The sequence below is a fragment of the Palaemon carinicauda genome, chromosome 12 (assembly GCF_036898095.1).
Source record: "Palaemon carinicauda isolate YSFRI2023 chromosome 12, ASM3689809v2, whole genome shotgun sequence".
Classification (NCBI taxonomy): domain Eukaryota; kingdom Metazoa; phylum Arthropoda; class Malacostraca; order Decapoda; family Palaemonidae; genus Palaemon; species Palaemon carinicauda.
Genome location: NC_090736.1, coordinates 104,960,450 through 104,975,449, shown reverse-complemented (window position 1 = coordinate 104,975,449; position 15,000 = coordinate 104,960,450).

Here is a 15,000-nt window from a genome sequence, read left to right as displayed (position 1 = left end):
CTTAGACAACTTTTTGCTGAGGGAAGCCACTGGGCAAATGATCTGCAAACCACCTGCTCGACTTCTGAACTAATGACAACATATCTGGCAATAGTCGAAAGAAGGAGATGGACATTTGGCACTAGAAACCTGAGAGCAGCGGAAGTTGATAGGACATTCTTGGAGTTGTAGAAGGCCACTTCCTGCGGGGAAACCCTCTTCAGGTCTTTCAGTGTACCCTATAGGATGGAGTAGAGGGGGGCAAAAGTGGTGGCGATAGCTTGCAAGTTTATCGTGCCCGAGAATTCTTGTAGATTTTGACGGTCAAGGTGTGGTGAATTCTGAACTGATGATACATTCTCACTGAAGGGTTCTTTCCTTCCGGGCCAGTGCAGTTCCTTAGGAAAAATTCTTTTTTGGGGCCAAAGGTTCATTTGTCGTACCAGACTTCAGGGTCATCCTGTTGCAGGTGTTCGAGGAAGACAACACAAATATGCCATCCACTTGATTTACTGGAGACAAAAGAGGAGTAATTGAATATAAGTCTAGAAGAGGGTATTGATTGTGGTCCTCGAGATTTCTTCTAAGTTCAAAGACACCTAAAAATGTCCCTAAAAAATGTTGAGTGTGAAGAACACCTCTAATCCCCACAAGGGGGCAGCGAGCAGTCCTTCTTCATAACGATGGATAGTTGTGACGATCATAGGCTTTGTGTTATTTGGCAAAAGCCTAAGCGGTAAGGACCAAAAGATGGAATCAGTCAAAAACAAGAACCCCCATCATCTTGATTAAGTAATTAATACCATGCTTTGCGGGAAACATGGGCCCTTGGCAAAGTTATGGATGTAACACCTCCGTGTACGGCGTATGCATCCCTGAGTGCACTGATGAGTAGAATGACGTGAAAGGGGGTGGGTTGAAGAGGTGTCGTCAAGTATGAGTGTGCATTGACTAACCAGCAATAAATAGCAACAACCTGGATTTTGAAATAGGAGAGGAAAGCCGTCCAAAGAATTAAAATGTGACGTCATCAACAAGGATCTTCCAATAATATTTGACACCCATAGACGACTGTGTGAGTATCTCATACCCATAAATGGAAATTACAGATCCATTGGCAGTTACCAGGTGGACTTCAAATGGCTTTGAATTACTATGCCGTGTCCTGGAGATTGGCCTTGGTAGAAGAAAACGTCAAACACGTAATAATGAAAGATTAGTGATTGTGAAGCTCACCGCCAAAAGTTATTTGGCCACTGACAACTCCTCACACATTTCTTCGCAGCAGCTTCCGATCTGGATTGGTAGCTGTATAATTCAGGCCGATGGGCATCAGTAATAGACTAAAGAGATCATTGGCTGGGACGTGTTCGAGGGGCGAAAATGTGGGTGGAGGGTGGATTTGTCTCAACTCTTGCACATCATGGAGTAGGTAATCTCCCATAGCTTTGAAGATATAGCATTGAAATTTGGCATATGACTAAGAATTATATTATAAAACAATCAAATGATGCCATTTCTTCCAATTTTTGTTAAAGGTTGAATAATTTTCTATTTCAACAGGAGTGGGGTTGTTAATGGAGTTCTTGAAGGTGCTGAAGTGGTTGTCCATAAGGGCATTGAGTTTCTCATCAGGTCATTTATGAGCAAAGTATTGACATTGGGGATAGTAACGCGTATATTTTTGGGCACAGAGTAAGTTCACCTCCCTAGGCGAGCCATCTGCTGCAGGTTGCAGGTGAGAAATGCCGGTCATTTCCCTAAGGGAGAACAAAGACTTGAAAAAGCTGGGCTATACAGGTGGCTAGCAATGATGAATACTGCTCCAGGAGGTATGTTCTGAGGGCGCCATACGATATTGTGGCATCTCCTTAGCCACAGACCAAAAAGGAGATCTGCTTGAAAGTGTCCGTGTGGATCACTGAGAGGATATAATCTGCTTTGGTGCTTGAGGTTACTTTCATGGATATAGCGTGGATGAAAAAGTCAGTGTCTCTGGGTGTCATCGTCAAGCAGTAGGGTTGAGCAGTGATGGGGAAAGTGGAAGGGAGCTGGTCCTTCAGCAAATACCGTATGGGCATGGTGGCTGTTAGTTACTAACAAAAAGGCAAAATGAATGCAAGTGAAGTTTATTCAACAAGACAAGAGGCTTATATACTGACAGTTGAGACTAAGAATGACAAAGAATTCAAATAGAATATACATGTGATAACAAGCTTAAATAAGTTTCTATCCTCCGCTCGAGTTAGAACAAGAGATAATAGCAAAACTAAAACGTGGCAATACGAGTGTGTATGAAACACGCGTAGTACAGTGGGTATTACACTATTATAATGAATCTATCTAAAGCAGTGGTTTTTAACCTTTTCCAGTGTTCCCACCCTTTTCAAATCAGCAGTCAGTTCTAAATATACAAATTTGATGTAATAATAAAATCTTTTTTTTATTCAATATTCATTCATACAGCTTAAAGTTCTTTCAAGAGAAAAAATTGAGTATGTATCAACAAGAATTTTTTATTTTATTTGGCTCAAAATTCATTATATTTTGCCTGTACTGCACTGTAAACCTAGTGACTTCATTGTTGCTGTGTTTTCTCCATAATGACATCAAATCTTGGTGTCTTAGTACTGAGAGCACTCAGTACTCGCATGTCATGTTCAGAATTCAGCTGATTTCTGCTTTTCATTTTGATGTGAAGTAGACAAGAAAATCCTTGTTCACACAAGTAAGTAGTTGTAAAAGGTACTAGCACTTCGAGTGCTTTCGTTGCTAGTGCAGGATATGCTTCCAGCTGAGAAACCAAGAAGTGGTCCAGCAGACTATTGGTGAACTCCATTTAGATTCCACGATTGTCTCATGTCGATGAGATCTTCCAAATTCCGCATGAAAGGGTTCAAGATCCAGTTATTACAGGCTTGTAACTCTCCACATGAGAAGTAACCATCAAAGGAAGTACACAGCATCTGCATATGTTCAACAGTTTTTGCAACAAAGTTTGGAGGCAGGCTAGAATTTTCTGTGACTGTCTCTTCCAGGCAGGGGAAGTTTACCAAATTCCCCATCTTCACACGCTTTATCCACAAGACTAGTTTTTCTTTGACTGCAGCCAATTTCTCGCTTGCAGTCACAATGTTAAGTCCCCTTCCTTGCAGAGAGAGATTGAGCTCACTGAGTGCTGAAATCACATCAGCCAAGTAGGCAAGCATCTGAACAAAACAAGGGTCATTGAAATGTATGGCCAGTTCTTGTACCTATTCATGGAGAAAATGGTGAATTTCAACGCGTTCATCCAAATCATGTACGTGTACCCTGGAATCGAGTTTGTTGCAACTTTATCCCTTCATTAGGAAAATAGATTTAGGTATATCTCTTCGAACACTGTTTAAGACTAAGCAACAAGTTTTTTTCAGGAAAAAATATAAAGCGTAGGTAAACGCATATATTTTCTTCAATATTTCACAAGTATCCTCGCACCCCTTAGGAACCAGGTTCACACCCCCGAGGGGTGCAGCACCCCCGGTTAAGAACCCCTGATCGAAAGCAATATATATATATATATATATATATATATAAATTGTCAACAATAATGCTCTCTCTCTCTCTCTCTCTCTCTCTCTCTCTCTCTCCTATAACATTTCAGGCACTTATATTCTGAATTAAATTCAAGTGTTTTTAATCTCCTTTTAATCATTGATTTCATTCTTATTTACGCATTGATTTACAAAATATGGCCTAAAAACACAAAATGAAGAGTCCTTTCTGCTAATTGAAAGATTAACCTATTTATGTTGTTAAAGAATTACAGATATTTTAATTTTTTCTTCTTCCTCTTTGAGACTCACACATTTGAAATAAAAACATAAGCGGGTAAAATGAGTAAAGAATTTGTACATATGGCTGAGTATTTTATACATAAAATTGCTATAAAAAAATTTGATATATGAAGAAAATTAAAATTTATAACCTTTTTACACCTTATCAATTACAAGCTGTTCTTAACTGGACAACATGCAGTGAAAAATAAACCCTTCGGGTAAAGAAAACTCTTATTCTCTGTGAATCCAAATATATTTCCAATACATTTAAAATTGTCCAGTGTTTTTCAATTATTATTTGACAGAGAGAGAGAGAGAGAGAGAGAGAGAGAGAGAGAGAGAGAGAGAGAGAGTTTCTGTAAAAAAGATATGAAGGGGAACTATACCGCCGAGGAAATGACAAAGCCTAAAACAGGAGAGGGAAGAAACGTGTGTCTGCATATAGAACAAGAGGTATAATTACTAAATGTAAAGGAACCTAATACATGTTCGGTCAATATGCGTAGATCTCTAGGAAACATATAATCAGGAAACATTGGAGACCTGGACTAATAGCTAACTTCTTAATTACAAAATCCGGTCAGTTCTTCGCCAACATGAAACTAAACCAAATATTTATCCGAGCTTTTATTAGATCGAAGGGACCAGGATAGCTATATATGTTTAGTTGCCAAAATGAAGCACCAAATCCTTAATTTTCTTTAGTTTTCTCTGCATGTTTTTTTTTTTTTCATTTCTTTTTATTCGGTCTCTGTTATGTATTATCAATATTATTTTTTTTCTTTCCAATAACGTCATTATTTAAATATTTAAGGATAGCCAATGATAACATTTGTCGTAACCAATACATGTGATTGCATTTACGGAAGTAGGTGAAATATATATTTTATGTCACATTAACTTTTAGGGCACATGTATACATGCATACCTTATTCCTTCTGGTCTTCTAGAAATCGTATAATTCATCGAAAAAATTACAGCAATATCTAACAATATACTCGGAAATTTTATGTAATATCTACAGTATATTTTGTGGCTGAAGATTTTAATTAATCAAAGTTGTGAATGGCATTTACTAAAATGATATAACCATTTATATTGCTAATAAAAAAAATTCAGCTTCATATCGTATCCCTTACTGAGAATAAGTTGCCTAATTACTATAATGATAATTCTTCCCAGGTTTCTGGATTATTCATAAAAGCTAATTGTGCCTTAAATTTGAATGCAAGAAACTTAATATTATCAGTTTCCTACCTATCTACTGACTAACATAAATACATGCACACATACATCCAGGGACCGCTTGCACATAGAGACCCCCTTTATTTTATTTGCATTTTAATAATTATAGCTCGTTCTTCTATAATTTTCCTGTTTTGAAATAAGCACTATTATGTGAACCATATCTATTAACTCAAAGGATGTTTAGTGTGAATATTATTAATATATACTGCAGTTTTTAAGCATGCTATCCGTTAAGATGGTTTTTCTTTGTACGTCCTCAGAATAAAAATCACCAATGTTCGTATGCACATCTCCCCTAAATGATGAAAATAAAGTCTCTCTCTCTCTCTCTCTCTCTCTCTCTCTCTCTCACTCACTATATATATATATATATATATATATATTAGGTATCTTTGACACCCATTGCTAAATATATAACTAATCGGCATCTCGTCGACCACGGTATAAGGGATTACCCATGTTGTAGTTAAGAAAGCAAGAGAGTTGAATCTGTGTGCGTTAGAATGCATCCATATGTGAATATTTAGCTGTCATATTTTACCCGGCGCGTAAACTAATATATATCATCATCATTGTCATCCTTATCTCCTCCAAAGAATATTGACGCAAAGGTCCTAGGTTAGATTTCGCCAGTCATGTCTGTCTCCAGCTAATAATTCAATACTTCTCTCAAGGGGTTAACTATTGCACTCTAATTGTTCAGTGGCTACTTTCCTCTTGGTAAGGGTAGAAGAGACTCTTCAGCTATGGTAAGCAGCTATTCTAGGAGAAGGACACTCCAAAATTAAACCAATGTTCTCTAATCTTAGGTAGTGCTATAGCCCCTGTACCATGGTCTTCCACTGTCTTGGGTTGGAGTTCTCTTGCTTAGGGGTACACTCGGGCACACTGTTCTATCTAGTTAGTTTATCTTCCTCTTGTTTTGTTAAAGTTTTTTATATTTTATATAGGAAATATTTATTTCAATATTGTTACTATTCTTGAAATATTTTATTTTTCCTTTTTTTCCTTTCCTCACTGGGCTATTTTCCCTGTTGGGGCCTCTGGGCTTATAGCATCCTGCTTTTCCAACTAGGGTCGTAGCTTAGCATTTAATAATAGCATTTAATAATAATAATAATAATAATAATAATAATAATAATTCATCACCTCCTACTTCGTGCCTTATAGTCCTCAGCCATGGAGGCCTGGGACTTCCAACTATTCCAGTCCCTTGTGGAGCCCAGCTGAACGTTTGGTGAACTAATCTCTCTTGGGCGTAGCAAAGTTCATATGGCATTCCAGTAATCTCTTTTATAGTTTAATTTTTCATTCTGTTCTGCCATTTAAGTCCTAATATCCCTCAGAGGGCTTTATTCTTAAATCTACCAAATCTATTAGAGATTGTTTCATTGTCATACCATGGCTCATGTCCATATCGTAAGACAGATCTCACTAAACTGATATATAGTCTGATTTTAATATGTAATTTCAGGGATTTGATTTCCAAATTTTACTTAACCTACCCGATGTTTCGTCTAGCTTTTTCAATCTTTCACTGAACTCTAATTCTAAAGACGCTGTATTGTTCATAGTTCATAAATATTTGATTATTCTACCCCATTAATCTTTTCTCCTTCCAATGATATTTCATCTTCCATTGCATAGTCTGTTCTCATCATCAGTATTTCTTCTCTTGATCTTTAGGGCTAACCTCGTGATATTTCATGCATACTGGTAAGCAAGCTTTGAAAATCCTATGGTGTTCTGTATATATATATATATATATATATACATATATATATAAATATATATATATATATATATATATACATGTGTATATATATATATATATATATATATAATTATATATATGTATATATATACATATATGTATGTATATATATATTTATATATACATATATATATATATATATATATACATATAAATATATATATATATATATATATAGATGTATATATATGTATAAATATATATATATATATATATATATAAATGTATATATATACCTATATATATATATATATATATATATACATATAAATGATATGTTTAGTGCTGAAACTAACAAAGAAATCCACATGAAACATTCTCTAAAAATTTTATATAAGCTTTTCTTAAAAATTTTTCAAAAGATTTCCATGAGATATCTTATAACCATGATGAATCCTATACCATTTTCTCATCTTTTTGTTGAACATATATGACGTCACTACACAACAATTTCACAGAAAATTTCATGTTCTGATATATTTCATCATGTTAAATGTTATGTAATTCTACCCAAACTAACCTGTGGTGTTGGCGAACCCCTTTCTAAAAGGGAGTTATATTAAATAATATAAATGTAAAGGATATTTAAAATCTGAGTTTCATGCAGCATTCATAAGACGACGGAAAATGTTCTAGTGAAACACACCAGTAAAATTCAAAATATTTATCATATTTTGATTTGGATGAAGCAAAATATATGTAAGCCTTTATTTATGCCCTTAAAAAAAAAAAAAAAAAAAAAAAAAAAAAGATAAAAAAAAATATTTCAATGCACCATGAAATTTTCAATCTCATTTGCGTCTGAGATTTCATAACAATTTTTTTTACCGAAACTAATGCAATCGTAGCTTGTTGACTGAAGATAGTTTTTGTTATGAGTTTTGTGCCAAAAATGATAATGAGGCGCAAAAAAATATCGATTTCGTTGTGATTTATGAAATATCAGACTCAACATTGAATAAGAAAAAAAATAAATTAAATATTTTTATCTCATTTTACTGGTTTCTTTCGCTATCACGTTTTTCATCGTCCTTCAAATGCTACATTATATATATATATTATATATATATGTGTGTGTGTGTGTGTGTGTGTGTGAACAATATATGATAATTTAGGAAGCGTAGTAGCATTACAATATATGTTTCATCTATAAACTATAAAAACTAATAATTTAGCTAACAAATAGGTTTGAAAAAAATGTTCGAGTGTAACCTCAAGCAAGATAACTATTACAAGCCACTGAAAGATCACGGTAAAGAGGCTATGGTGCTACCCACAACCAGAGAACAGTGGTTTGATTTTGGAGTGTCCTTGTCTTATAAGATTTTCTTACCATAGCTACTGAGTCTCTTTTACCCTTAGCAAACAGAAAGTAGCCAATGAATAATTATAATGTTGAAATTAACCTCTTGAGCGAAGAAGAAGTTTTTGATAATCTAAGTAATGTAAAGTGTAAGAGGGCAGAAGAGAATGTGTGGAAAATAGGCCAGACTTTTCAGTATATGTGTAGGCAAAAGAGAAATTAACCGTAAGTAGGGTAACTGATCCAATGTATTACTGTTTTGCCAGTCAAAGGACCCAATAACTATCCTACGGCTATATCTCAACGGTTGGTTGTTGGCCTAGACAACCTACTAACTACAGAAGGAATATACATATTTAGGAAAAACAGAAAGATTTTTGCAAGGACATGATAACAAAATGATGAGGAAGACAAGCATGGGATGGAGAGCTTTTGGTGATAAAAATGAGATTATGGTAAGAAAGGTGCCACTTTCTCCAAACAGAGATGTATAATCAGATAGTACTTCCAGTTTTAAATAATACACCAGAAACATGGAGCGTTACCAAAACCTTAGAATATTAGCTAGTTACAAATAAAAAGCTACGTAAAAACTAATGATTGGAATAACTGTAAGACACAAGAAATAGAGAAACATGGATACGAGAACAGAATTAACTAGATGATATTATATTAACATGCAAGAAGAAGAGATGAACATGGACAGGGAGCATAAGGAAAATAACAGACAATAATTAAACACTAAGAAAAATAGGATGGGTCTTTAGAGATTGCATAAGGCGCATGGGAACGGGGAGAAGACGATGCTTATACTAATTAACCAGGGACCCTAAGGAAGTTTGCGGGTGTTGATTGGTATGAAAAAGCCATAAAGCGACATAAGTGTAAGGATATGTCTGAGGCATTTGTTCTGCAGTGGATATGTGACAGCTCTCTCTCTCTCTCTCTCTCTCTCTCTCTCTCTCTCTCGTGTATATATATATATATATATATATATATATATATTATTACTAATTGCTAAGCTACAACCCTAGTTGGAAGAGCAGGATGCTATAAGACCAGAGGCCCCAACAGGGAAAATAGCCCAATGGGGGAAAGGAAACATGGAAAAATAAAATATTTCAATGGCAGTAACAATATTAGAATAAATATTTCCCAAATAAACTATACATACTTTAACAAAACAAGAGGAAGATAAATTAGATAGAATAGTGTGCCAGAGTATACCCTCAAGCAAGGGAGCTCTAACCTAAGGCAGCGGAAGACCATTGTACAGAGGCTATGACACTACCTAACACTAGAGAACAATGATTTGCTTTTGGAGTGTCCTTCTCCTAGAAAACTGCTTACCATAGCTAGAGAGTCTCTTCTACCATTACAGTGCAATAGTTAACCCCCTGGGTGAAGAAGAATTGTTTGATAATCACAGTGATTTCAGTTGTATGAGGACAGAGGATAATATGTAAAGAATAGGCCAGACTATTCGGTGTATGTGTAGGCAAAGGGAAAGAACCGTAACCAATGTAGTACTCTCTGGCCAGTCAAAGGACCTTATAACTCTCAAGCGGTAGTATCTCAATGGGTGTCTGGTGCCCTGGCCAGCTTACTATATATATATATACATATATATATATATATATATATACACACACACATATATATATATATATGTATATATATATATATACATATATATATATATATATATATAATATATATATATACGGGTATATATAAATATAATATATATATATATATATATATATATGAAGTGATGTTTGGTGAAATGTCTGGTAGAGTGTCTGGGATTGAAAGGGGAAGAGCGAGAGAGGGTGTGGCGTTATTGCTGAGTGAATGGATGACAGGTAAAGTAGTGGAATGGAAGGAGATATCATCTAGGTTAATGTGGGTAAGGGTTAGGTTGGGTAGGGAATGTTGGGCGTTTGTCAGTGCGTATGGGCCAGGTAGTGAGAAAAGTGAAGAAGATCGGAATGAGTTCTGGAATGATTTAACTAGGTGTGTAGAAGGACTGGGTAGAAGGAATTATGTAGTTGTTATGGGTGACTTAAATGCTAGAGTGGGCGCTGGAGAGGTAGAAGGTGTCATTGGTAAGTATGGCGTACCAGGTGAAAATGAGAGTGGTGAGAGACTGGTAGACATGTGTGTTGAACAAGAGATGGTAATAAGTGCTAGCTTCTTTAAAAAGAAAGATAAAAATAAGTATACATGGGTAAGAGTGGCAAATGGAAGAGTAGTAGAAAGGGCATTAATGGATTATGTGTTGGTAACTAAAAGAATGTTTGGAAGATTGAAAGACGTGCACGTGTTTAGGGGTATGGCTAACGGTATGTCTGATCATTTTTTGGTGGAAGGAAAATTAGTTGTAGCAAAAGAGTGGGGGAATAGAGTAGGTGGATGTAAAAGGGAGGTAGTGAGGATTGAAGAGCTAATAAAACCGGGGGTAAAAAGTAAATATCAGGAAAGGTTGAAAATGGCATATGATGAGGTGGAAGTTAGTAAATGAAAATTTTGTTGGGATTGCATGTGATGTATGTGGCAAGAAGGTTGTTGGAGGCAGCATGAGGAAGGGCAGTGAATGGTGGAATGAAGGAGTGAAGGTGAAAGTGGAAGAGAAAAAGAGGGCTTTTGAAGAATGGCTGCAGATAATAGTATAGAGAAGTATGAAAAATATAGAGAGAAAAAGGTGGAAGTAAAGCGCAAGGTACGTGAGGCAAAGAGGGCAGCTGACCTGAGGTGGGGTCAGGGATTGGGTCAGTCATATGAAGAGAATAAGAAGAAGTTTTGGAAAGAAGTGAAGAGAGTAAGGAAGGCTGGCGCAAGAATTGAAGAGACAGTGAAAGATGGAAATGGAAGGTTGTTAAAAGGAGAAGAGGCAAGGAAAAGGTGGGCGGAATATTTTGAAAGTTTGCTGAATGTTGAGGATAATAGGGAGGCAGATATAATTGCTGTTCCAGGTGTTGAGGTGCCAGTGATGGGAGATGAGAATGAGAGAGAGATAACAATAGAGGAAGTGAGGAGAGCACTAGATGAAACGAGAGTAGGAAAAGCATCTGGTATGGACGGTGTGAAAGCTGAGATGTTGAAGGAAGGGGGTGTGACTGTACTTGAATGGTTGGTGAGATTGTTTAATATGTGTTTTGTGTTGTCAATGGTACCAGTAGATTGGGTTTGTGCATGTATTGTACCACTATATAAGGGTAAGGGAGATGTGCATGAGTGTTGTAATTCAAGAGGTATTAGTTTATTGAGTGTAGTTGGAAAAGTGTATGGTAGAGTACTGATTAATAGGATTAAGGATAAAACAGAGAATGCAATCTTGGAAGTACAGGGTGGTTTTAGAAGAGGTAGGGGTTGTATGAATCAGATTTTTACAGTTAGGCAGATATGCGAGAAATATTTAGCAAAAGGTAAGGAGGTGTATGTTGCGTTTATGGATCTGGAGAAAGCATATGATAGAGTTGATAGGGAAGCAATGTGGTATGTGATGAAGTTATATGGAGTTGGTGGAAGGTTGTTGCAAGCAGTGAAAAGTTTATACAAAGGTAGTAAAGCATGTGTTAGAATAGGAAATGAAGTGAGTGATTGGTTTCCGGTGAGAGTGGGGCTGAGACAGGGATGTGTGATGTCGCCGTGGTTGTTTAAATTGTATGTTGATGGAGTGGTGAGAGAGGTGAATGCTCGAGTGCTTGGACGAGGATTAAAACTGGTAGGCGAGAATGACCATGAATGGGAGGTAAATCAGTTGTTGTTTGCGGATGATACTGTACTGGTAGCAGACACAGAAGAGAAGCTTGACCGACTAGTGACAGAATTTGGAAGGGTGTGTGAGAGAAGGAAGTTGAGAGTTAATGTGGGTAAGAGTAAGGTTATGAGATGTACGAGAAGGGAAGGTGGTGCTAGGTTGAATGTCATGTTGAATGGAGAGTTACTTGAGGAGGTGGATCAGTTTAAGTACTTGGGGTCTATTGTTGCAGCAAATGGTGGAGTGGAAGCAGATGTACGTCAGAGAGTGAATGAAGGTTGCAAAGTGTTGGGGGCAGTTAAGGGAGTAGTAAAAAATAGAGGGTTGGGCATGAATGTAAAGAGAGTTCTATATGAGAAAGTGATTGTACCAACTGTGATGTATGGATCGGAGTCGTGGGGAATGAAAGTGATGGAGAGACAGAAATTGAATGTGTTTGAGATGAAGTGTCTAAGGAGTATGGCTGGTGTATCTCAAGTAGATAGGGTTAGGAACGAAGTGGTGAGGGAGAGAACGGGTGTAAGAAATGAGTTAGCGGCTAGAGTGGATATGAATGTGTTGAGGTGGTTTGGCCATGTTGAGAGAATGGAAAATGGTTGTCTGCTAAAGAAGGTGATGAATGCAAGAGTTGATGGGAGAAGTACAAGAGGAAGGCCAAGGTTTGGGTGGATGGATGGTGTGAAGAGAGCTCTGGGTGATAGGAGGATAGATGTGAGAGAGGCAAGAGAGCGTGCTAGAAATAGGAATGAATGGCGAGCGATTGTGACGCAGTTCCAGTAGGCCCTGCTGCTTCCTCCGGGGCCTTAGATGACCGCGGAAGTAGCAGCAGTAGGGGAGTCAGCATTATGAAGCTTCATCTGTGGTGGAAATGTGGGAGGTTGGGCTGTGGCACCCTAGCAGTACCAGCTGAACTCGGTTGGGTCCCTGATTAGGCTGAAGGAACATAGAGAGTAGAGGTCCCCTTTTTGTTTTGTTTCATTGTTGGTGTCGGCTACCCCCCAAAATTGGGGGAAGTGCCTTGGTATATAGATATATATATATATATATATATGTGTGTGTGTGTGTGTGTGTGTAGTTATCATTAATATTATGATTGTTATCATCAGCATTATTATTATTATTATTATTATTAAAATGTTGAAAAAGTCTAGCGCTCCCGTCTGCATGATATCATAGAATTCACTTCTGGATGGGTTTGTATTTATTGGGTCCGTAGGCCTAAAGGTGGATCTTGATTAAAATGGATTAGCGGCGTTAGCTTTCTAAATAAAAGTTACATGAGATTCAACCCTCAAATATTCTGTAAGATCCCTTTACACATTTGCGACGACTTTTTTTTCACTGTGATGATGTCATTCGTATGTCTGAAATAGTACACTAAAAGGAAAAATATTCCATGGAAATAATCTATTTTCTTGTATAAGATTGAACTGTTTTATCTTGGTAAGTTAGTATTTTCTTTTGTTTTTAATATAGAGCATCCATTTTCAGTAAAGAAAAAAATACATTAAGTTTGTATCATATGTCTGGGGACGTTATATTACCGATGGAAAGCGAGCTGGTAATATAGGGATTTCCTCCCATATGTTTAACGATTAGTATTGGTATTCTCATTAACGAAATATCACGTAATGAGACAATGCATTTTGTGTGTCTGTATCGGTTGTTATAAGTACTGCTTTGCGTAAATTTGACTCTACACTAGTTATACTTAATCTCTGTTAATATTTGATCTTAACAAAGTATACTAACAGGACAAATATATTTTCTTTTACATTAAACAAATTCAATACTTTTGATTGGTGAATTAGTATTTTCTTTCATTTATTGCAATAAAAAAGAAAAGTGGTTTTACATAATTTCCAAATCTTTCTTTGTCGAGTTCAAATCACATGTGTTGTGACGTCATACTTATGGCGGAATGCGCGCCGGCAAACCAAATTATTCCCTTTCGGTGTATTACTGAGTAATCTCATGATTTCCATTATCGAATCATGTAGCAATGATATGAAAAATTTCTAATGGTATCTAAGGAATAAGAGGATTTAACAGTGAATTACAAATCAAAAGAGAGAGAGAGAGAGAGAGAGAGAGAGAGAGAGAGAGAGAGAGAACGTATTTATATGATAACTATCAAGGTCTATAAGCAAACTGTTCGGAAACTGTTATACCATATTACATATTTGTGCTGATGTAATATTCATTATGAAGAGATTTCGAATATTTTAAGAAAAAAGATTATATAAATAACTCCGTGTTATTCGTACTGCATGTGCTCATAATTGCGATACGGTCGAATGACCTTGAAATAACCTGATGCCTACCAAAGGTATTTGTTGAATATTGAAATGCTCAAGAAATTGAAAAACAGACTACAAACGTGCTTTAATAAACCATATGGAACCTTCTCCATGTTAAAGGCAGAGAATATTTTCTTTTAACAAAGTCAGGCTAAGTTTCCCTCCTCCGCAACAGAATCCAGGAGGTTTATTCTCCCAGTTTAGAGCACCACATTGACATTTCTGTGTCACCGAGGAAAATTGTATTGTCTCTTCTTTTTCATTATAATGTATTGGGTCACAAATGGAGGTACCAAACCACCATTTTTCTGCATAAAAATGGCGTGTTGTAACTTCAGTGAGACTGACTCTTCAAAATGGCGTGCATTCTCTCCTTCTTCCTACGTGTGTTGGTTTTATCAGGTAATCATTCATTGATTGTTAGTCTGATGTCGACTTATTCCTTTATTTTTATATCTTGGTTTCTTAGCGCTCCAATTCTTTGTTGGTTATTTTCAAGGCGAGAATTTTTTGGGTCTTCGTCTTCTTTTTTCACGAGTATCTGCCATCCTGCTGGCATCAAGGTTCCTTTTATCTAAATCATTAAGACGGTAATGGTTCTGCCCAACCGTTCTCTTGATGGGCACTTAGAGTTTTCAAACCACTATCATTGTCTTTCTGTGAAATTTGTATATATGAACACACTTTTGGATTTTACATAGAAATGTATATATTTGATGTTTAAAGTGGGTGTGTTTTTGTCTACCAGAGCTCCCTCAAGGGGGTACTTAATGATTCTTAACCACTCCCTTCGACCACCTCGGAAAATTGTGCAT